This window comes from Podarcis tiliguerta (assembly GCF_965153285.1).
Source record: "Podarcis tiliguerta genome assembly, chromosome: 14".
Classification (NCBI taxonomy): Eukaryota; Metazoa; Chordata; class Lepidosauria; order Squamata; family Lacertidae; genus Podarcis; species Podarcis tiliguerta.
Genome location: NC_139547.1, coordinates 45,544,963 through 45,566,274, shown reverse-complemented (window position 1 = coordinate 45,566,274; position 21,312 = coordinate 45,544,963). Strand labels below are relative to the sequence as shown.

General features: G+C 48.7%; 1 protein-coding gene across 2 annotated transcripts in view; it reads right to left on the bottom strand.

The window, feature by feature from the left end:
* The window catches only part of EMP2 (epithelial membrane protein 2), a 32,008-nt gene extending 27,638 nt beyond the window's left edge, over positions 1–4,370 (bottom strand). The window contains exon 1 of one of the 2 annotated variants that reach the window (XR_014504935.1): positions 3,988–4,130. The gene's annotated coding sequence lies outside the window, so the exon portion shown is untranslated. Of the gene's footprint in view, positions 1–3,987 lie in introns of both variants that reach the window. The other variant, XM_083413828.1, reaches the window with a different exon arrangement.
* Between the last annotated feature and the right edge of the window lie 16,942 nt (positions 4,371–21,312).

The following is a 21,312-nucleotide window of genomic DNA, read 5'->3' as shown; positions in this document are numbered from 1 at the left end:
GCCATCAGGTGCTGTACCTTCTTCCCCTTGGAACTGAACCACCGGAGACAGCGCATAGCAAATATTTGTGCGGCTGCCACCCTCAAATGCACACTCTTTGGTTCCGCCAGAAGAGATTTCTGCTTGAATGGCATTCCCTCCCTGGATAAATTCCCTCCTGTGAGAGAGCTGGATGCTGGGAGCTCAGTGCTACAGCTTGTGTTTTTCATGCAGAAGGCCTCAAGTTCAACCCCAGACTTCTCCAGGAAGGGCTGAGATAGACTTCCTCTCTAAAACCATGGAGAGCTGTTGCCAGTCAGTGTAGACTGCTCTGAGTTAGATGGACCAGTGGTTGAGTCTGCATACATCACAGGAGAGCGTTCTCCAATTCAGTTGACCTCCCCTCCATCTCCACTGCCAGGGGTAGTACTATCATACAAGGTGTTTTGTTCTCAGTCTTATAGTCCCGCTCCGACTCTCCTCCCCCCTTTAGCCACACCCATTAAGCACAGCCGCCGCCCCTCCTTGGCCACACCCCCTTTCCTTAAAGAAGCAGGTGGAGTTGCCTATAATAAATAAGAGTGCCTCTGAGCGTGTGCAGAGAGAAACACGCTGCAGACTTTCCACTTGGAATTAAGGAGCAGGGATTCCGACGCAGTCCCAAAGCCTCACGTTTTATCCCTTGACACAGTCCAAGAACTTGAGATTGTAAAGTCTCAAGTGTGGCCCAGCTGTTATCCCTGATAAATTGTACGCATCTGGGATGGCGCTTGCTCAACATAACCACTGAACCTGTTCATTTCCATTCCAAAACACTGTGTTATTTTAAAAGCACAGCAGCAGCACCATAAAGCATATGTAGCATTTTGGAACAATGTTTCTGTTAAAATCAGACAAGTAACTGCAGTGTTGATATTCTGCCCCCTATGGAAAGACTTTTTGTTTTGCCAAGTTTTTTTTGTTTTTTGTTTTGAAAATCTGATTCCGTGTCAGTCATCTGCTCAGTATTTTATCATCCAACAGTGTATTCATGATTTCAGTCTACACCACCATGATTCTCCACCCCTTATGAGTTGGCAGCTTATAGATATTCTTATTGTAAATAAATAAATGCCTCTCCCTGTTGATTTATGCAGAAATATAATGCACTTCATCACATTCCCTCTAATTGGCTGTTTGGCATTCCAGATTCATTCTGATTGGTAGTTCAGCATTCCAGACTCTGGCCCCATTCACATATTTAAAGCACGACGACTCCACTTTAAATAGTCGCAGCTTTCTCCAAAGAATCCTGGGAGCTGTAGTATGTTAAGGGTGCTTAAACTTGTTAGGAGATTCCCTATTCCCCTCCCAGTGCTACAATTCCCAGAGTGGTTTAACAGCCAATCCCTCTTCCCAGGGAATCGTAGCTCTATGAGGGGACTAGGCAATCTCCCAAGAACTCTCAGCACCCTTAAACTACATCTCCCAGAATTCTTTGGGGGAAGCCACGACTCTTTGATTTGGTATGAGACTGCTTTTAATGCTCCTTATTCAACATGCTCCAAATGCTAGGCGAGTTGTGAAATGAGCTAAGTGCTCTTGAAATCAAGCGCCTCTAAAATTCCTCTTCGAGCCGCAGGTACAACAACAACCAAAACTTCTAAATATGCACCAGCGCCCATTTGTGGCCTGATTCATGCCAACCATTTTGACATGGATAGTCTCTTGAGTTTCGTTTGCTCGGTCTTGCAGGATTTGCATCCGCAGAACCAGTCACAGGGATGGTTCAGCAAGCATCTCGAAGGCACCACAAAAGCTCCTTTTCAAAGAAATCTGTGCCAACAAGGATTTCTTATGGATTCAGTCTCCGGCCCACTCCATCCCCTTTGGGTGGGTGAGCAGACAGCATGTCTAATCCACACACACATGGAAATAGTTTTTTAAATGAATGGTGTCACTGGTAAAATGTATTTGTGAGTAGGCTTTAAAATTGTTTGTAAGTCACTTGGAGACCTTTAGATGTCTAGTAAATAAAAAGGATTGCCTTTTAAGCTGTCCTTAAGACCAGTTCCAAGCAGATGGGGAACATGAAATTCTTGTTAACGTTAGCATACAAAATACGGTTCTGTGAGGCTGGCCAAAATGTTACATTGGTTTCATATGCAGTGGCGTAGCGTGGGAGGTGCAGGGGGGGCCGGCCGCACCGGGCACAACATCTGGGGGTTAGGGGGTGCAAATCCACGGGTTAGGGGGCGCAAATCCACGGGTTAGGGGGCGCAAATTACTTGCTTTGCCCCGGGTGCTGACAACCCACGCTACGCCACTGTTCATATGTTCATAAGGGGGTTCTTTTCTCTTTTCTCTTAAGTGCATTCACAAATTTCCAGATATGATGCAACAGGGCAGATCCACACAATAAACTCAGTGCACATTTAAAGCACTTGACTTCCTCCAAGGGATCATAAGAACTGCCGTTTGGCAAGGGTGCTGGGAGCTATAGCTGGATGAGGGGGCAACCTAAAGTTCCCAAGATTCTTCAGTGGGGGGGGGGGAATCATGTGCTTTGTGTGCTGAGCATGCATGGGAACTGTGGTCGGTTTGTTTTTTAACCTGAATGTGGATAGATCTATGCCTTACATTTTGCACCCTCCTGAAACAGATCCCCATTAGCGATGGAATTGGTGGACTCAATACGCAAACGATTTCTCTTTTGGGAGGGCAGCAGCCAGCCCACCCTTCCGCCTTGCCACAGACTTTTGCACCCATATATTCCAGCCACTTGGGGTGTCAGTCCTGGGAGACTCACAGCAGCTGGGGCGATCACAAATCTATTACTTTGTTCAGCTACTGCTTTGCATATAGGAGATTCGATTCCGGGGGAAAGTAGCACAACATCTGCTTTGCATGCAAATAAGTCCAAGGATCGACACCTGGCGCTGCCAGGTGGAGCTGGAAAAATACTCCCTTGCCCTACACCCTGCAGAGCTGCTGCTGCCGGTCCGTGCAGGGGATAATGGGAAAGGCGCACCAATGCCCCGACTCTAAGGCCGCTCCCTCTTGTCCCTTGATCCTTCCTAAACTGGAGATGTCAGGAACTGGGACTATTTGCAAGCCATCCACGAGCTGCCTCTTGCTCAGCTATGACGACCCTCGTGTGGGTATAATAAAGCCACGAACCAGAATTTACACTTAGCTGGCCACGATGGGTGCTGCGCGCGTGTGCAGGTTGAAGCTGCAAAGCGAGCCAAGAGCAACCACAAAGCGCAAACCGACATGTGGTGAAAAAGCTTGGCTGAATCCGAGAGTAATCCCCTTTCGCCCCACTAGAGGGGAGACAGTCGTCAACCCACAAGAAATGCCGGCCACCCGTGTTGGGGGCTCAATCCCAGGAAAACATGCCAAGAAACAACTTTTAAAACACACACACACGAAAGATCTACAGTACTTTCATGCAACCTGGAACAGCCCGACGGCGCTCACTTTGTGTGGTTTTTTTTTAAAAGAGAAGAAACGGATTTAAACCCCCCGCTCTGTAAAATCCAAGCTTGCTGCTTCTTTCTCAGATGGGGGGGAAATATATATACTTTGCATTTTAGACTGATCCACACAAACACTCCTCGATCTCCCCTGCCTGTCCTTGCATCTGAAATAAGCGCAGTGCAAACAAAATTGCAAGGGGAAAAGCAGGGTTTTAAGACGTCCCCCCCAAAAAAACAGCTGCAGAAAGAAGGCACTTAAGAGGGCGGCGCGAAAGAGGGAGAATTGCTCTGGCTGAAGTTGTTGAAAATCGCTCCCCGCGCCTTCCTTTCCCTTCTCCTTTGTTCGCAAAGTGCCTCTCTAATTCGCCCCGAGATCCTATTTCGCTTTTCTGCATCCCTTCCCTTCCTTCTCACATCCGGCTCCCAACCTTGTTCTTTTTGCATTTAAAGAAGGACCCGTAATTTCCCTAAAAATCTCTTCCTCCCCTCCCCCCCCCCCCGCGTCCCAGCCTCCCACTCTCTCCAAGTTTTTTGGGGGGCTACTCACCGGCTGGGGTTGTTAGCCACTGAGGGCTGGCTAGGTTCTTGTTCACAGGGCTGGCCGAGGCGGCGGAAAGCGCAGCTTGTTTTGAAGGGCTGCCCTTGGCCGCCGCCTCCTTCTGGAGCAATTGGTGATGTCAGAATCCGAGCTGGGTGTGGAAAAGGGGGAGAGGGGAAGAAAAGGATTTTTTTTCAAATGTGCCAATCAATCTCTCTCTTCACTCTCTGCAGAGCGGCGGGAGAAAGAGATTTAAACAGGAAAGCCCCAGATCTGCAAATTTCACCCACCACCGACCACCACTCCCAAATGTTTAGGGTACGTTCCCATAACTGGGGAAACTGGGAGGGGGGCATTTGTTTGTTTCCTGCCCCATCATCGGAATAAACTGTCTTCCAGATGTTCTCCCTTGTCTTGTGAATTTATGGCTGCAAATATGGTGTTCCTTCCAAGAGTTGTGCTGCTGAAGTTTTAGAATTTTCATTCTCCGTAAGGTTTTTCTAAGCTGCAACTTGGCTGAGCTTTTTCTTAAAAACCAGGGGACATTCTGCGTTTTGCTGAGCTGAATTAAAAGTGTCTTCTCTCCCGTCCTCCCTCAAATTGTACTTAATCAGGTTTTTTTAAAAAAATACAAAAATAAAGGTGTTGGCTTCAAACTCCATTTTTAAAATACAACAAAATACAGCAAAAAAAAACAAAAAAAACCACCCCACCCTAAATTACTTTAATTTTTGAATTTCACACACACAACAAACCTGTTCCACCTCCCAAGCTACTGAGATCACTTAAAATTGGATGTCATTCAGTGAAATCTTTCTTTAAAAAAAAACAACTAAAGCCAAGAATCTATTGCATGCAAGTTGGAAACATGTGTGGTGTCTGTTGAAAAGGCTGGTGGGTAATTAACAGTTATTTTCTTAATGGGCACTGATGACTAAAGCTTTATCCTCAATGGCTTTTGATGGCTGCTGGCAACTGGTAGTACTATTTCATTCTTATTTATTGCATTTCTACCCCCACCTCCAAGAAGTTCAAGCTGCGGTTCTCCGCCTCCTCATTTAATCCCCACAAAAACAACCCTTTGAGGTAGACTCAGCTGAGAGGCAGTGACTGGTCCAAGGCAACCCAGAGCTTCACTTTTTAACCCATTCTTTTTTACAGTAAAAAAAGAGTAATTCTGATGTCCTTCTTGTATATTAATTTTTAAAACACGTACTTTATTTTGTTTATATTGATACGGCTTTGGGGTCGACAATGACTTTATTTGTTCATCAAAGGGTCTGTGAAGTCAAGGGGTTTGAGAAACTGTGCCCTGTGCCTTTATTATCCTATCTTTGGTCTACTGTTTAACCTGCACCTATCATAGAGGGACGCGGGTGGCGCTGTGGGTAAAAGCCTCAGCGCCTAGGGCTTGCCGATTGAAAGGTTGGCGGTTCGAATCCCTGCGATGGGGTGAGCTCCCGTTGCTCGGTCCCAGCGCCTGCCAACCTAGCAGTTCGAAAGCACCCCCGGGTGCAAGTAGATAAATAGGGACCGCTTACTGGCAGGAAGGTAAATGGTGTTTCCGTGTGCTGCGCTGGCTCACCAGATGCGGCCTTGTCACGCTGGCCACGTGACCCGGAAGTGTCTGCGGACAGCGCTGGCCCCCGGCCTCTTGAGTGAGATGGGCGCACAACCCTAGAGTCTGTCAAGACTGGCCCGTACAGGCAGGGGTACCTTTACCTATCATAGATTCATGGAAGTGTAGAGTTCGAATGGATCCCAATGGTCATCTAGACCAACCCCATGAAATACAGGAATCTCTCTACTCTAGCATCCAAACCTGTTTTTCTAGACTGTAATGTGCTCAGGGCAGGGACTTGTACCTCACAATGCACGTGCTGCGATGACATTCCATTTTGTTTCTCTTTATTTCCTTTCATAAATATGTGTACATCGCTCGATTATTCAAGGGAAAACCCTCAAGGTGATTTGCAAAGGGAATAAAGCAATAACATTACAGGTATTATCTCAGAACCCGAACATAATCCGTTCCAGAAGACCGTTCGACTTCCGAAACATTTGAGTTCCGAGGAGCGGCTTCTAATTGGCCGACAGCTAGGTTTCTGCACAGCGGAAGCTGTGTGGGATGTTTGATTTCCGAGGAATGTTCAAAAACCGGAGCACTTACTGCCAGGTTTTTGGCATTCGGGAGCCGAAATGTTCGAGAATGGAGCCGTTTGAGTTCCGAGGTACCACTGTGCAGTGGTTAAGAAGTTAATTCGTTCCAGAGGTCCGTTCTGAACCTGAAACTGTTCTTAACCTGAGGTACCACTTTAGCTAATGGGGCCTCCTGCTGCCGCTGCGCCACTGGTGCGTGATTTCTGTTCTCATCCTGAAGCAAAGTTCGTAAACCATCTGTAACCTGAAGCGTCTGTAACCCGAGGTTCCACTGTATCAGTAGAAACAGTCAAAAGCAACTACAGTGGTACCTCGGGTTACATTTATCTTAATAAATGTCATCACACAGGCAATAGGGAGTAGCAGCACCCCTTCAGAACAAACTGCCGATTTTGCCAACTTAACAAGTCAGCTTAGCTGCAAACAGCTGACTTGCTGGCTGGAAGGAGCTCAAACTAAGTGAATTATAGTTGAGGGACATCCATGCTCTGTCCAAGGCGTCTTTGCTTGAGAACAGTGAGAGGTTTGTGCTTTGAGAGGGACATGTTCTCTGGCTTCCAACCAGGCGCTATAGCTGAAGGGGAGACATAAAATCAATCAGCCAACCAGCGCCAAAGCCAGCTGCTACTGAAATGTAAAAGCATTTAAGGCAGGGGTAAGCAACCTTTTTCAGCCATGGGCCGGTCCAGTGTCCCTCAGACCATGTGGTGGACTATATTTTGAAAAAAAAATATGAATGAATTCCTATGCCCCACAAATAACCCAGAGATGCATTTTAAATAAAAGCACACATTCGACTCATGTAAAAACACCAGGCAGGCCCCACAAATAACCCAGAGATGCATTTTAAATACAGTGGTACCTCGGGTTAAGTACTTAATTCGTTCCAGAGGTCCGTTCTTAACCTGAAACTGTTCTTAACCTGAGGTACCACTTATCTAATGGGGCCTCCTGCTGCTGCTGCACCACAGGAGCACAATTTCTGTTCTCATCCTGAAGCAAAGTTCTTAACCCGAGGTACTATTTCTGGGTTAGCGGAGTCTGTAACCTGAAGTGTCTGTAACTTGAAGCATCTGTAACCCGAGGTACCCCTGTAAAAGGACACATTCTACTCATGTAAAAACACACTGATTCCTGGACTGTCTGTGGGCCGGATTTAGAAGGTGATTGGGCCTCATCCAGCCCACGGGCCTCAGGTTGCCTACCCCTGATTTAAGGGGAAGAGGCTGATATCAACCGGAAAAACCCAGCACATCCCCATCATATGTAAGTCTTCATAGGTTGGCTGCATTTTTACTCCAAGGAACCTAGGTGGCATTTATAAGGATCCTCCACCTTTTCTCATTTACTCTCACGACAAAACTGTAAGGTAGGCTATGCTAGCCCAAAGCCCCTTAATTCCAGATCAGTTTGCCAAGCCAGAAGCACACCAGACCCTGAGGTTTTCAGCGCCCACACCTGAGACCTAGAAGCAAGACATCTGGTGATGTCATGGAGGGGAGGCCCCTGGTGATGTCATGAGGACAGCCCCTGGAGACAGAGGTTAATTGGGAGAGGGAAGTGGAAGAAGGCAGATCCTCCCAGAGTGTCTCTGCTAGAATTTGCAGCCGGCTTCTGCCAGGCTGAAGCTTGGGGACTTCTTAATCTCTTTATGAAAGGCACTCTTGCCCACCTGAAGAGGCAAGCCCTCTGCCTGCCACCTGGAGGAGGCCCGGTAAACCTGGAGACTTCAGGTCAGGTGTGGCAGTCTGTCAAGGAGACCAAAAGGTCCAGGCCTGTGTCTAAGGACCCCAAATCCTCAAACACCTCATCAGGAGGATTCCTCGTGAGCAAGTAAGCCTTGCAACTTCCTTCACCTGTGGTTCAGGTGTGGTCTAGGAGGCCTGAATATAGAAGGTCTCCTTCCTGAGTCTTCTCATTCCTGAAAGCAATACAGTGGTACCTGGGGTTAAGTACTTAATTCGTTCCGGAGGTCTGTTCTTAACCTGAGTCTGTTCTTAACCTGAAGCACCACTTTACCTAATGGGGCCTCCTCCTGCTGCTGCTGCACCGCCGGAGCATGATTTCTGTTCTCATCCTGAAGCAAAGTTCTTAACCTAAAGCACTATTTCTGGGTTAGGGGAGTCTGTAACCTGAAGCATATGTAACCTGAGGTACCACTGTACGAGCTTCTGGCTCATTGTTTCCAAACTTAGTCTTGTTCACTTGCTACCTGGGCTGCCTGTGGGGTTGAACTTGGCTCTGGGGCTGGTTTTGGCGCCTCAGCCGATTCCCTGGTCTTGAACCTGGCTTGCTTGCACTGCCCTCCACCTTTAACTCTGCTCTCCTCAATGAGTGTTTTGGTAAGAGGCTGAGGCTTCCAGCCACTGGCTCCCTCTGTCCCCTGAGGGCACCAAGTGGAACATGACACCCAAGTCAGTTCTACCAAGGGTGTCCAGGCTTGTGCATTGCCTACACAAAGGGAAAGCATTGCCAAAACAAGAGGACAAGTTTGCTTAACATTTGCACATGCTAATTTAAGTGCATAGGCACACGTTTGAATAATGGCAGTAGGCTGGAGATTTCATTCCGTGAACAGGCTATGAGGACCCTTTTATACCTTTGAAATGTTGCTGAACTCAGTGGATGGCATATTTAAGGGGCTGGTAGCCAGGATGTATAGCTTGCGTGTCACAGCCAGTGCCAGATTTATGTATAAGCTAAACAAGCTATAGTTTAAGGCTACAGTCTCTTGGGGGCCCCAAAAAAAATTTAAAGGGGAAAAGAAACTGGATACTTCTTCTTAATTGTCCATAAATTACAAAATAGCATATATTCAACACAAAAAACAGCAACAATTTGTTGTTGACAAAGGACAGCTGGACATATAAAGGGCCCCATTACCTTCAGTAGCTTAGGGCCTCATCAAACCTAAATCCGGTCCTGGCCACAGCTGATATAGAGACAGCAGAAAAATAGGTGGCCATTTGGGAATAAATTATTGGAATTGTGATCATCGTCATCTAACATGAGTTTTGTGGAAGCAAATTGGGATGAATGCTCAACAAATGTGTCAAACAAAAGAGTGCAATCTTTGTTCCTTCCTTCCTTCCTTCCTTCCTTCCTTCCTTCCTTCCTTCCTTCCTTCCTGTGTCTGATATAACTGTCACTGTCGTGGGAAACTGGTGGTGCTGTGGTCTAAACCACAGAGCCTAGGGCTTGATGATCAGAAGGTCGGCAGTTTGAATCCCCGTGACGGGGTGAACTCCCGTTGCTCAGTCCCTGCTCCTTCCAACCTAGCAGTTCAAAAGCACATCCAAGTGCAAGTAGATAAATAGGTACCGCTCCAGCGGGAAGGTAAATGGCATTTCCGTGCGCTGCTCTGGTTCGCCAGAAGTGGCTTAGTCATGCTGGCCACATGACCCAGAAGCTGTACACCGGCTCCCTCGGCCAATAAAATGAGATGAGCGCCACAACCCCAGAGTCGGTCACGACCGGACCTAATGGACTGGACCTTTACCTTTAGAAGGAGATTTGCTGCCTAGGCTAATCTCCTTCCCTCTCCATCTCATAAGGAGATTCCAGCTAAACATTAGGAAAACCTTTCTGATGGTAAGAGGCGCTCGGAAAGATTTCCCTCGGAAGCTGGTGGACTCTCCTTCCCTGGAGGTTTTTGAGCAGCGTTTGGATCACCATCTTCCAGGGATCCCTTAGCCATGGTTCCTGCATTGAGGGACTTGGACTAGATGACCTTTGAGGGTCCCTTCCAACTCTACACTTCTACGATTCGATGAAACTGGGGAGACAACCGTAAAGATATACGAATGCAACCTATGAATGTCAAACCCAGTGGCGTAGCGTAGGGGGTGCGGGGGGGCCGGCCGCACCGGGCGCAACATCTGGGGGGGGGGCGCTCGCACCCGCAGCTCTCTGCCCCTACCTGGCTCACTCACTCTCTCTCACTGCAGTGCTGGCTGTGCGAATCCGATCCGAGCCGCCGGGTCGCCGCCCACTGTGGAGGGGAGGGTGCCAGGCATGCGGTGCGCTGCGGAGAGAGAGAGCAAGGGACTATCTGGGGGAGGGACAGTGCAGCGGGGGGGGGGCGCAAATTACTTGCCTTGCCCCGGGTTAGGGGGCGCAAATTACTTGCCTTGCCCCGGGTGCTGACAACCCACGCTACGCCACTGGTCAAACCCAAAGCCTTTGGTGATGCGTAATAACAGTGGAGAGTGCAGGCTTTGGTATGACAACAGGGGCGTTCACAGGGCGTCCCTCGCAGAAGCCACAGGACAGGCTGCGCAGTCAGGGCCGCAGAATGTGGAAGCCGGAAATCATCCTTGACATGTCGAGAGCGCATGGCAGCTTGGAGAGCCCCCACCCTGTTCCCTGACTGATGCCACTCACAAGGCATGGGGAAGTGCCAAACGGGGTGATATCATACTACAAGGCTGTCCTGTTTTTGTTGTTTGACTAGATGGTTGCATGGGAGACGTGAGTTGGGAGCAACTACAGGGGTGCAACCCCCTCCATCCTGTCCTTTAAGCCCCTGGGTCACAGCTGCAGTGTTAGCTCTTGTTCTCTTCTCCAGAAGTGGTCCAGCACCATGGTCAAGCATGAGCTTTGCAAGCAAAACGTCCTTGGTTCTTTCTTGTGTGGTATCTCTAAGTTAGATACACATACACAGAGAGAGAGAGGCTCCCAGCCTCTGCCAATTAGTGTAGATCAGGGGGTCACCAACCTAAGGCCCATGGGCTGGAAGCAGCCCACAGAGGTCATTTGACCGGCCCACAAGCCGTCCCCAAACTGAGCCACCCACTAACGCGCTGCACTAAACCAACGCAGCGCAGTGCGGGGACTTGCTTCCGCAGCACCGGAAATTGCGTCTACGCAGACGCCGAAAATTGCAAGCAGGCACGCAATCCGGCCCATGGAGGGTTCTCCACGGGACCGATCCGGTCCAGGCAAGATAAACCTTGCTGACACCTGGTATAAGTGATTCAGTGGTACCTCGGGTTACATACGCTTCAGGTTACAAACGCTTCAGTTTACAGACTCCGCTAACCCAGAAATAGTGCTTCAGGTTAAGAACTTTGCTTCAGGATGAGAACAGAAATCGTGCTCCGGCAGCGCAGCAGCAGCAGCAGCAGGAGGCCCCATTAGCTAAAGTGGTGCTTCAGGTTAAGAACAGACCTCCAGAACAAATTAAGTACTTAATCCGAGGTACCACTGTACTAAGCTCAACAGACCCCATGGTATGCGTAAGGCAACTCCCTCTGTTCCTCAAATGCTCTTTCGGTGCTAACGTTGCAAGCGACTTGTAAGCCCCAGCGAAGACTCCCGCCGCGAACTGCCAAGATACGCTGGAGAGTTACCTCTGGAAATGTTATTAGCAGACCAGACGCAGCCGAGTTGCCAGTACCATGACCTCATTCCTGAGGCATGCAGCTCTGATTTTGGAGGTCCCTACAAGTCACTGAGCTGGATCGCAATCCATTTGCTAGATGTTTGCTAATAATCACCGTTGATCAGTGGCGTAGCATGGGTTGTCAGCACCCGGGGCAAGGCAAGTAATTTGCGCTCCCTAACCCGTGGATTTGCGCCCCCTAACCTGTGGATTTGCACCCCCTAACCCTAACCCCCAGATGTTGCGCCCGGTGCGGCCGGCCCCCCCTGCACCCCCCACGCTACGCCACTGCCATTGATCGCATGGTCGGCGGTTCGAATCCCCGCGGCGGGGTGCGCTCCCGTCGTTCGGTCCCAGCGCCTGCCAACCTAGCAGTTCGAAAGCACCTCCGGGTGCAAGTAGATAAATAGGGACCGCTTACCAGCGGGAAGGTAAACGGCGTTCCGTATGCTGCGCTGGCTCGCCAGATGCAGCTTGTCACGCTGGCCACGTGACCCGGAAGTGTCTCTGGACAGCGCTGGCTCCCGGCCTATAGAGTGAGATGAGTGCACAACCCTAGAGTCTGGCAAGACTGGCCCGTACGGGCAGGGGTACCTTTACCTTTACAATTCACTGAGCTGGATCACAATCCATTTGCTGGATGTTTGCTAATAATCACCGTTGTACCTTTTCTGGTGAAACCCACCCACCTGGCTGCACCTAGATCCTTCTGCCTCCAGCTTCCTGTGTGCCTTTATCCCAGGAATGGCAAGCTTGTGACCCTCGAACTGAACCATACCTCCCATTGGCCCTGATCATTGGCCAGCCTGGCTGTTGTAGTGCGGGTGTCATCGACTGGTTGGACACAGAGGAATGGTGGCAGGAACCAGCTGGGGAATCATCAAGGGGAGAAAGCTCAGAGTCTGGGGAGTGGTGGTGAGATCAGAGGGAGAAGCCTGGGAAGAGGGGGTGTCGGAAACTAGAGTGGGGGGAGTCTGTGGTAGAGAGAAGTCCAGAATCAGAGGCAGAAGCAGGAGAGCAGGCTGAAGAAGGCCAAGAGGCAGAAGTGAGTCAGGCTGGTGAAGAGGCACAAATGTCTTCCTTTTTTTTCTGCAACAAGCTCCCCTCCTGCCTTAATTCCCTGGACCAAGAGAGGCGTGAAACGGGAGGCGCAAAGGCAGGCATGCAGGCACAGTCTCAGATTGCTTGGGACGGAAACCCTGGCGAGGAAGGGACTTCGGCACCTATGGGGAGATGGGGACCTTCAGCCTCAGCAAGACCTGAGTTGCTGTGCTCAATAGGCCTGATGCTCCCGTGCCAATCCTGTTTTGCTAACGAAGAGTTAACCACAACTCACTCGGTGCAATTTACTGCTTGCTCCTGTCGACAGGGGGTGGTGGGAAGGCACACGAAGCTGCCACTGTGCTGAAGCCAAGCAGGTCTTGGAGACCATCAAGACCAGGCTTCCTCAACCTCGGCCCTCCAGATGTTTTGAGACTACAATTCCCATCATCCCTGACCACTGGTCCTGCTAGCTAGGGATTGTGGGAGTTGTAGGCCTAAAACATCTGGAGGGCCGAGGTTGAGGAAGCCTCATCAAGACTGTTGCTGCTTTGCTGGTAAGATCCAGTCTCAAGCTAGCAAATCCAGGTCCCACAATTAATGCGGACCAGGAGGTTTTGCGCAACAAACCAGCTTCCTGCTAAAGACGGGGCTTTTTGACAGAAGGAAAGTGATGAACCAGAAAGGCTTTGCTTGATGCAGCAGAATCAGACCTCTCTGTGAGTTAGAATGGGTGCTCTGTGAATAGCAGCAACAGGGGTTCTAGTAGGGTGCCAACTGGGTGCTGGGGTGCCCAGCTGGCAGAGAGGCTTCAGCTGCAAGTCTGGCCCTCGACAAATAATAATAATAATAATAAATTTTTATTTATACCCCACCCTTCCCGGTTCAGGAAACCGGGATCAGGGCGGCTAACAAAAAATTTAAAACACTTAATTGATGCAACAAAAAATAGCATAAAATACCATATAAAACATGAATAACAATAAATTCAGAACTCAAAAATCAATTTAGGGGGGAAATCCATCCAATAAACATTAGATGATCACCAGGCCTAGCTGGCTAAGTTAGTCCTATTTGAGCCAGCGAGGAGACCAGGAGAGAATTAGCTGTGGGATCCTAGAGTGGGTAATCTTCATAAAAAGGGGAGGGGGAGGGAAGGAAGGGGAATAAAAGATCAGGTTAAGTTCAAGTTGAAAGCCAGGCAGAATAGCTCTGTCTTACAGGCCCTGCGGAAGGAAGTTAAATCCTGCAGGGCCCTGGTCTCCTGGGACAGAGCATTCCACCAGGTCGGAGCCATCACTGACAAACCAGCAAGGCAGCTGGCCGCAGGGTTCACAGAGGCAGCAGTGTGGAATGGGGGGGGGCTCATTTGGCTGCGCCTCCCAATCAGCTGCCTGAGCCGAGATGTTGAGCGTGCCTCCTGGTAGGGAGGGCCAGCACCGATCTCAAGTTAGCCAGTGAAGAGTGACTCGATGAAGGACTGGATTTGACCAAACACAGCTGGGCAGGGCTAGGCTTTGCTGTGGTTTGACAGCCCGGACGTGGTGAACGGCAAAAACAGGGGCATGTGTTGCTGGCTTCGCCAAGCCCTGCTGCAAAAATGCAACCCTGCAGCCCTGTCAAAACAGAAATAAACATGCTGGTGTTGCAGCTCCTGGTCTGGCATTCCTTTGAGGTCATCGCTATCATTGCTAGTTACTGGATCTCTTACCTGCCCTCCAGCATGAGCTCCCAGGATGATGACATCTACACCATATTGATAGCTGCTTTGCCCCTTCCTGCTCCAGCATGGCTGGCTGGTGTGGTTTCGCCAGTGAGAGCGCATGGTAGGCAATGGTGCCCTGATAGCTGGATGTCTCTCTGTGTGTGCTTTGAATGAGATACCCATGTGGACTTGAAGAAAGTCATATCCCACCAGCTGATGAAAAGAGGCAGAGAAGGAGTTTTGATGGACAGAGATACAGAAGCCTTTTTCAGGTGTTATTCTAGGGCATAGCTGTCAACTTTTCCCTTTTCTTGTGAGGAATCCTGTTAGGAATAAGGGAATTTCCCTTATAAAAAGGAAAATGTTGACAGCTATGTTCTAGGGTTTCCCAAAGGCGTAAGGAAAGAGGGTGCAATATGGCAGAAGGAAGCTTTCCCCACCCCCCAAAAACCTATGGGCATTGGTAGTGTGTGTGTTGCTCCCCACCTCACCCTGAATAAATAATGTCAAAAAGATCTAGCAGTTTGTGGGGGGAGAGAGAAAATTGTGACTTTCTAGCTGGTGTTGACTGAAACTTGTTGAAGTCATTCTTTGAGCAACCTTCTGGCTGGTAGGAATGTCTGCTGTCTGTCTCTACTTAACACTCTGTTTATATTTTTGTAAAAAAAAAAGCAAACAAGCAGGATTTGCAGCAAAAAATGTTGCAATGCTGAGTGCTCCTGTTTGCTATTCCAGTCATCTCAGCCAGCCAAGCCCCGCTTCAAGTTTCTCCATTCCGTCTCGCCTCCCACCTGGTTTTCTGTTCCTTCCCCCAGCTGTCAGTCAGTGTTCCATGGACACCAAACATGCCCAGACCCCACTAGGCTGTTTTAGGGGTTTGCACACATGTGTGCGTACACACACACACACACATGTGTTTTTCCCTAAAGATTTGTTTTGTACTTCTGCTAACTTTGGGATTTCTGCAAAGCTGCTCACCTGCCTCTTTTGTCTCCCTAAGGAATGCGATGCACAGCTCAGACACTGGAAGCGGAAGGAGCAATATTCTGTTTTCCCCCCATAAGATTTTATTAAAGCTTTACATAATAAAATGAAATAAGTGAAATATAAATAAAAACAGAAAGAGAAAGAGAAAAGAAAACACAAGAGTCCTTGCCAGGTGCTGATGGTGGTTGCTCGTGAGTAACCAGGCAGGACTCCAACCTGTCTTTTACATGTTTTATTGGTGCAAACTATTTAAAGTGCAGAACCCCAAAGTTCATGTCCGTCTTAGTCACTTGCAGATTCCGGGAGTGGACCCTTCTGGTTTCTCCCCCAACATAAGAACTTAGACACCCAAATCTCCACCTCCCCTCCTTACGTTTCACCCCTCTGCGCAAGCTGGGCGACGGAAACGGCATGTGTGCCTCCTGGCCAGCCGGGCTAGGTGAGGCGCTTGGGCTCTCAGCAGCATCTTTGAGCCCTCCCCTCGCTGCTCAACTGGAGGTGTGGCTTTCCCCCTGCCTCCCTCCCCTGTTCTGATGGCAGTTCCCTGATAGCCCTTTATCAAAGGTACCGTATTTTTCACTCTATAAGACACACTTTTTCCCTCCTAAAAAGTAAGGGGAAATGTTTGTGCGTCTTATGCAGCAAATGCAGGTGGGAGTCTCTGTCAGCACTCCCTTTAAAGAGCCGCACACACACTCCGCGTGCTCTTTAAAGGGAGCGCAGCTCTTGGGGGAGCCTTAGCCGTGCGCAGCCTCTTGTGGGCAGGGGATGAAGGCTCCCCTTGCCTGGGAGAGGCTGCTCGTGGCTAAAGAAGAAGCCAGGACAGCAAGTGGGATCCCACTGGCTGTTCTAGCTTCTGGCTTAGCCACGGGATGAAGTCTCCGCAGGGGAGCGGGGAGCCTCCCCTAAAAACTAGATGCGTCCAATCGTCTGGTGCGTCTAATAGAGCGAAAAATACGGTAGCTCTTAGTCCTTGTCTCTCACCTGGCAGCTTCCCTTTCTTCTCCCAATCTCTCACCCTGCAAGATCTTCCATTCCCTGCCTCTCACTCAGGGTCCTTCCCCAACCATCCAACACCTTCATATGGGAATTTTGTGGATGCTCGGGCACCCAGAGCCCCAGGTAGTCGGCACCTATGAGAAGGAGAGAAGAAGGGGCATAGAAGAATGAAGGAGTCCTCGTGGAAGAAGTCCTAATGGAAATCCACCAGCACTTTAGAGAGCCAGTGTGATGTAGTGGTTAAGAGCGGTAGTCTCGTAATCTGGGGAACCGGGTTCGCTTCCCTGCTCCTCCACATGCAGCTGCTGGGTGACCTTGGGCCAGTCATACTTCTTTGAAGTCTCTCAGCCCCACTCACCTCACAGAGTGTTTGTTGTGGGGGAGGAAGGGAAAGGAGAATGTTAGCCGCTTTGAGACTCCTGAAGGGGAGTGAAAGGCGGGATATCAAATCCAAACTCTTCTTCTTCTTCTTCAAATGTCCCTTAACATACGCAGGCTTAACATTTCGCTTAACATTTACACAGTTTTGCAAAGCAATTTCCCCCGATAGAAGTGCATTGTTTTGTGTTGATTTCACTGATCTCTGCATTTCTGTGCACATTTCCCTGCATTTGTGCACATGTGACTTGGCTAGAGAACTGCACTGCAGAATTCAGATAAGGGCAGAAGCCGTGTTTGGGTTTGTGTATTGTTTTTGGGAAGTACAATTTAGTCAGGTTTGCCTTTCAATGCAAACTGGATCGAATCGCATACAACCCTGCCTCTCGTGCCTGCCTAGAGCATTTGAACATGTTGCTAAGTTCCGTTTGGTCCATAAAAAAGGAGAGGCCTTTAGCCCAATTCACCCAAAGGAAGGGGGAAGGTTGTGGGTACACAATGGGCTGGGTGTGCGTATCCCTTTTCCCCATAAAGCACACACATCGCTGAAAAGGCAGTGCTCTCAAGAGCAGGAAATCTGACGCGCAATCTTGATTTCTGTCTGCGTTGAGCTCTGCCAAGTTTGCTCTGTTTCCATTTGGGCAGGAAAGCAGACAAATGAGAATAAGGAGGGAGAACGAAGTCCTTTCGTTCTGCTGCTCCCGACTTTCACAAAGCCAGGCCATCTGTTTTGCAAAAGACCTGGCTCTGAGGAGGGAGAGGGACGGCGAGGGTTTAAGTCTGATGTTTCTCAGAGAAGCTTGCCAGAACTGTAAACGTGTCCAAATGCCGGCAACTTCTTTGCTGGGTTTTCTCGAGTGACGTTTCGGATGTGCAAAACGGTCAGCCGCAGAAGTGGGTTAGTCCTCGAGAAACCTGAATTCGAGGGAGATTTGCATGCAGATGTTCCTTCCATTTGAGGACTTCCTGATTTCTGAAAGAGAGCCAGTGTGGTGTAGTGGTTAAGAGCGGTGGACTCGTAATCTGGTGAACCGGGTTCGCTTCCCCGCTCCTCCACATGCAGCTGCTGGTGACCTTGGGCCAGTCACACTTCTTTGAAGTCTCTCAGCCCCACTCACCTCACAGGGTGTTTGTTGTGGGTGGGGGGGAAGGGAAAGGAGAATGTTAGCCGCTTTGAGACTCCTTCGGGTAGTGATAAAATGGGATATCAAATCCAAACTCTTCTTCTTCTTCCTGCTCGGATCAAGGTGAGGGTAGTCTGGATGGAAGTCTGCACCGCAAGGCAGGTTCTGGATGCAAATTCCACAACGGTGGCCCCCACTCTCACTTTACAGGGGTTGCCAATGCAGTGCCCAGGGGCAGGCATGTGTTCACGGAGATCTTCCTTGGTGCCCTCAGTATTCCACCCCCTTCTGAAATAAGGCTTGGGAGAAGTATTCTGCTTCAGGAAAATCTCAGGAAAGGGCAGCCAAAACCATCAAGGTGGCAGAGCGGAACAAACTACAGTTCCCAAGATTCTTTGGGGGAAGCCAGGATGGCTATGAGTCCCATAAGAGTGCTTGACATGTATTTTTAAAATAATTTTTGATTGGTTTTTTCATATTTTAAGCATTTTAACATAACCATTTCAAACATTAAAGTACAAGGTTCTTTTGAAGCTTCAGGCCTCCTTCTCTGCCTCCATGGTTTCCATGTTTAAGATTAGATTTGCTCCATCTTTTACCATTATCCATCTGTTAAATAGCCATCATAATCGCAAATAATTCCACGTTACAAGTGTCATTGCATCCCTGCCAAAGATTTTAACTGTTTACAGTGGTCTTTTAAATAAATTACAAAATTTACTCCAGTCTTTAGAAAATACTTGATCTTCCTGGTTTCGGATCTTTCCCATCAGTTTCGCCACCTCTGCATAGTCCATGAGTTTCATCTGCCATTTTTCTTTTCTTGGTACTCCTCCTTCCTTCCACCGCTGGGCTAGTAGCATTCTCGCTGCCGTCGTTGCATACATAAAAAGTCTTTTACCTTCTCTTGGAAACTCTTCGCCTATTATACCTAGTAAAAAGGCTTCTGGGTTTTTTAACAAAAACATTTTCTTTAGCTCATTATTTATCATTTCCCAGAAAGCCTTGACCAATGTACATGTCCACATATGGTAAAAAGTACCCTCCATCTATTTACATTTCCAGCACAGTTTTGAACTTGTTTTGTACATTTTTGCAATTTTACTCGGTGTTAGGTACCAAGGGTACATCATTTTCATATAATTTCTTTTTTTTAAAAAATATTTATTAGATGTTTTATAGTTACAGAAAGAAAAAAGGTAAAAAAAAAACAATACACAAATTCAACAAACAATACATCAAAAATAAAAAAGAAACAATACAACAAAACAGCAAGAAAAAACAAAAACATTTAAAAACACATCCAAATTTCATATCTTTATCTTTCATTTGCTTGTCTCCTCGACTTCCTCGCACCTCCCTTTTTTGTATTCTAGTTCAAATTAGCTGGTTCAACAAATCCTTTCCCTCTTCCTCAATTTTTGTTCTATAATTTATCCTAACACAATTTAACTTTAAATTTTCAACTTTAGCGCATGAACAATTAATATTCATATAGTTCTTAATAACACTTCTGCTAAAACCATGTAACTTCATTCCAATATTCTTCTAACATTCATTAATTTTCATTTTCATATAATTTCTTTCAACGAACAGAATACGGCTGCTTTATATGTATGGCACGACCCACATTACCCACCCCAACCCCCCAAGAAAGACCCAGACAACCCAAATTGGACTGGTTTTTGTTTGAAAAAGGTTCGCAGCCAAGGCAGAACAGCGGCTGGAACATGATCTGGCCCTGTGGAAAAGCGCTCAAATGTCTGTATGGCTAGAAATCAAAGGCCTAGGTCTGTTGCCTTTCCAGGTGTGTGTTCCGGAGCGGGAAAATCCTTTTGTTTCTACAGGGTGGGGTTGCTTTTTTATTCTCTTAGTTCCCTATTGATAGGGCACAATGAGAGCTTCCCTCGCTCCCCCAGGTTCTTTCAGTCATGCAGAGCCTTCCAACAACATCCTTGCTTCACAAACCAGATTGGAACCTTCTCTGCAATCTTTCCATTCGTATATTTTTTGTTTACAGTTCTAATGATTTACATTAAAAAGGTGAAGGCCCCCTGGACAGTTAAGTCCAGTCAAAGGCGACTATGGGGTTGCAGCGCTCATGTCACTTTCAGTCCGAGGGAGACAGCATTTGTCCATAGACAGCTTTCCAGGTCATGTGGCCAGCAAGACTAAACCGCTTCTGGCTCAACTGGACACGGTGATGGAAACCAGAGTGCACAGAAATACCGTTTGGCCTTCCAGATTTCGCTGGACTCCCATCTTCCCTGTCCATTGACCATGCTGGCTGGGACTGATGGAGCTTGTAGCCTGGTGACAACTTGAGGACTTTAGGTTCCTTGCAGCAAGTGTCAGGAGTGCGTGCAGGAGCCAGGCCCTGTGACCAGTAGGGCTTCGCAGGACTGGGGCCTTCCTGAGTTTGTTCTGGAGATGCAAAGCGCGGCCGCACAGGTGAGGGATAGAAGGTCAGCATTTCCCTTCGGCTCTTTGCCACAGCAACATGTTTCCTGCCTTGCTGCTTTTGGCTTCTTGCTTCCTGATCCTCAGACCTTGGCTTCTTGACTCAACCCTTGTCTTCGTGACTCTCTGCTTCCTGACCCTCGGACCCCTGGCTTCTGGACTCTTGTTCCTGTTCCCACCCTGCCATCTTGCCCCCGGTCCCGACGTCCTCAGCCGGGACTTTGATCACCCGTAGACCAGACCGTGACAGCAAGACTATGTGAACAAGTCCTTCCTTTCCCCTGCCCTAGATCTTCCAACATTCAGCTCCATGGGATGTATGTATGGGTTATCTTTGCTGCCTTCCAGTCCTCCCTGAGGGCTTCCTAGAGGCATCCACTGTGAGCAAAGAGATGCTAAACATTGTGGCCCACGGGCCTCATCCACCAGGATCTTCTTACACTATTATGTTTCATTGCGCTACAAACTACCCCATGGCAACAGCGTGACCTATATGACACTCATAGGAAGCCAAGGTCCCTTTGCTCCCCCGCCCCCCGTAAAATATTTGAGGGGGTCCCCCCAAGCTGATGGGCATTGCCATTCAAATGGTGTGCATGCACCGTGCTGTGTGATTGATTATGCAGGGTGGGGCTTATTTGCCCTCCTCAATATATTATTCAAGTTGGCACCCCGATGGCAATCATGTTTGGACATGGGCATAGCCAGGATTTTTGTTGGGGAGAGAAAGGCTTTTGTTAGGGGGGCAGAACCTCAGATTTGCATTGATTTGTGGGGAGCTGCCGTCCTCCATGCCCCTCCTTGGCTATGCCCATGCATTTGGGCCACCCCAACTCAACTCTGAGTTCAGCAGGAAGGCCTTCTGTGGGACTCGAAAGCTTGCCAGCCTGCCCCACGCAGCTGACACAAAGCACAGCACTCCATTTGGCTGTTTTGGTTTGTCTTGATCCGACCCAACAGGGCTCTCTGTCTGCATGGGAGGCCGTAGGTGACAGCAATGTTTGTCCAAACCCAGCAAGCGGCAAGAGGGAGCTCCTCATCTGCTCTGCCAGCCTCAGGGTGGGTGGGGAAAGAAAGAGAAAGCGCTGTCAGAACAT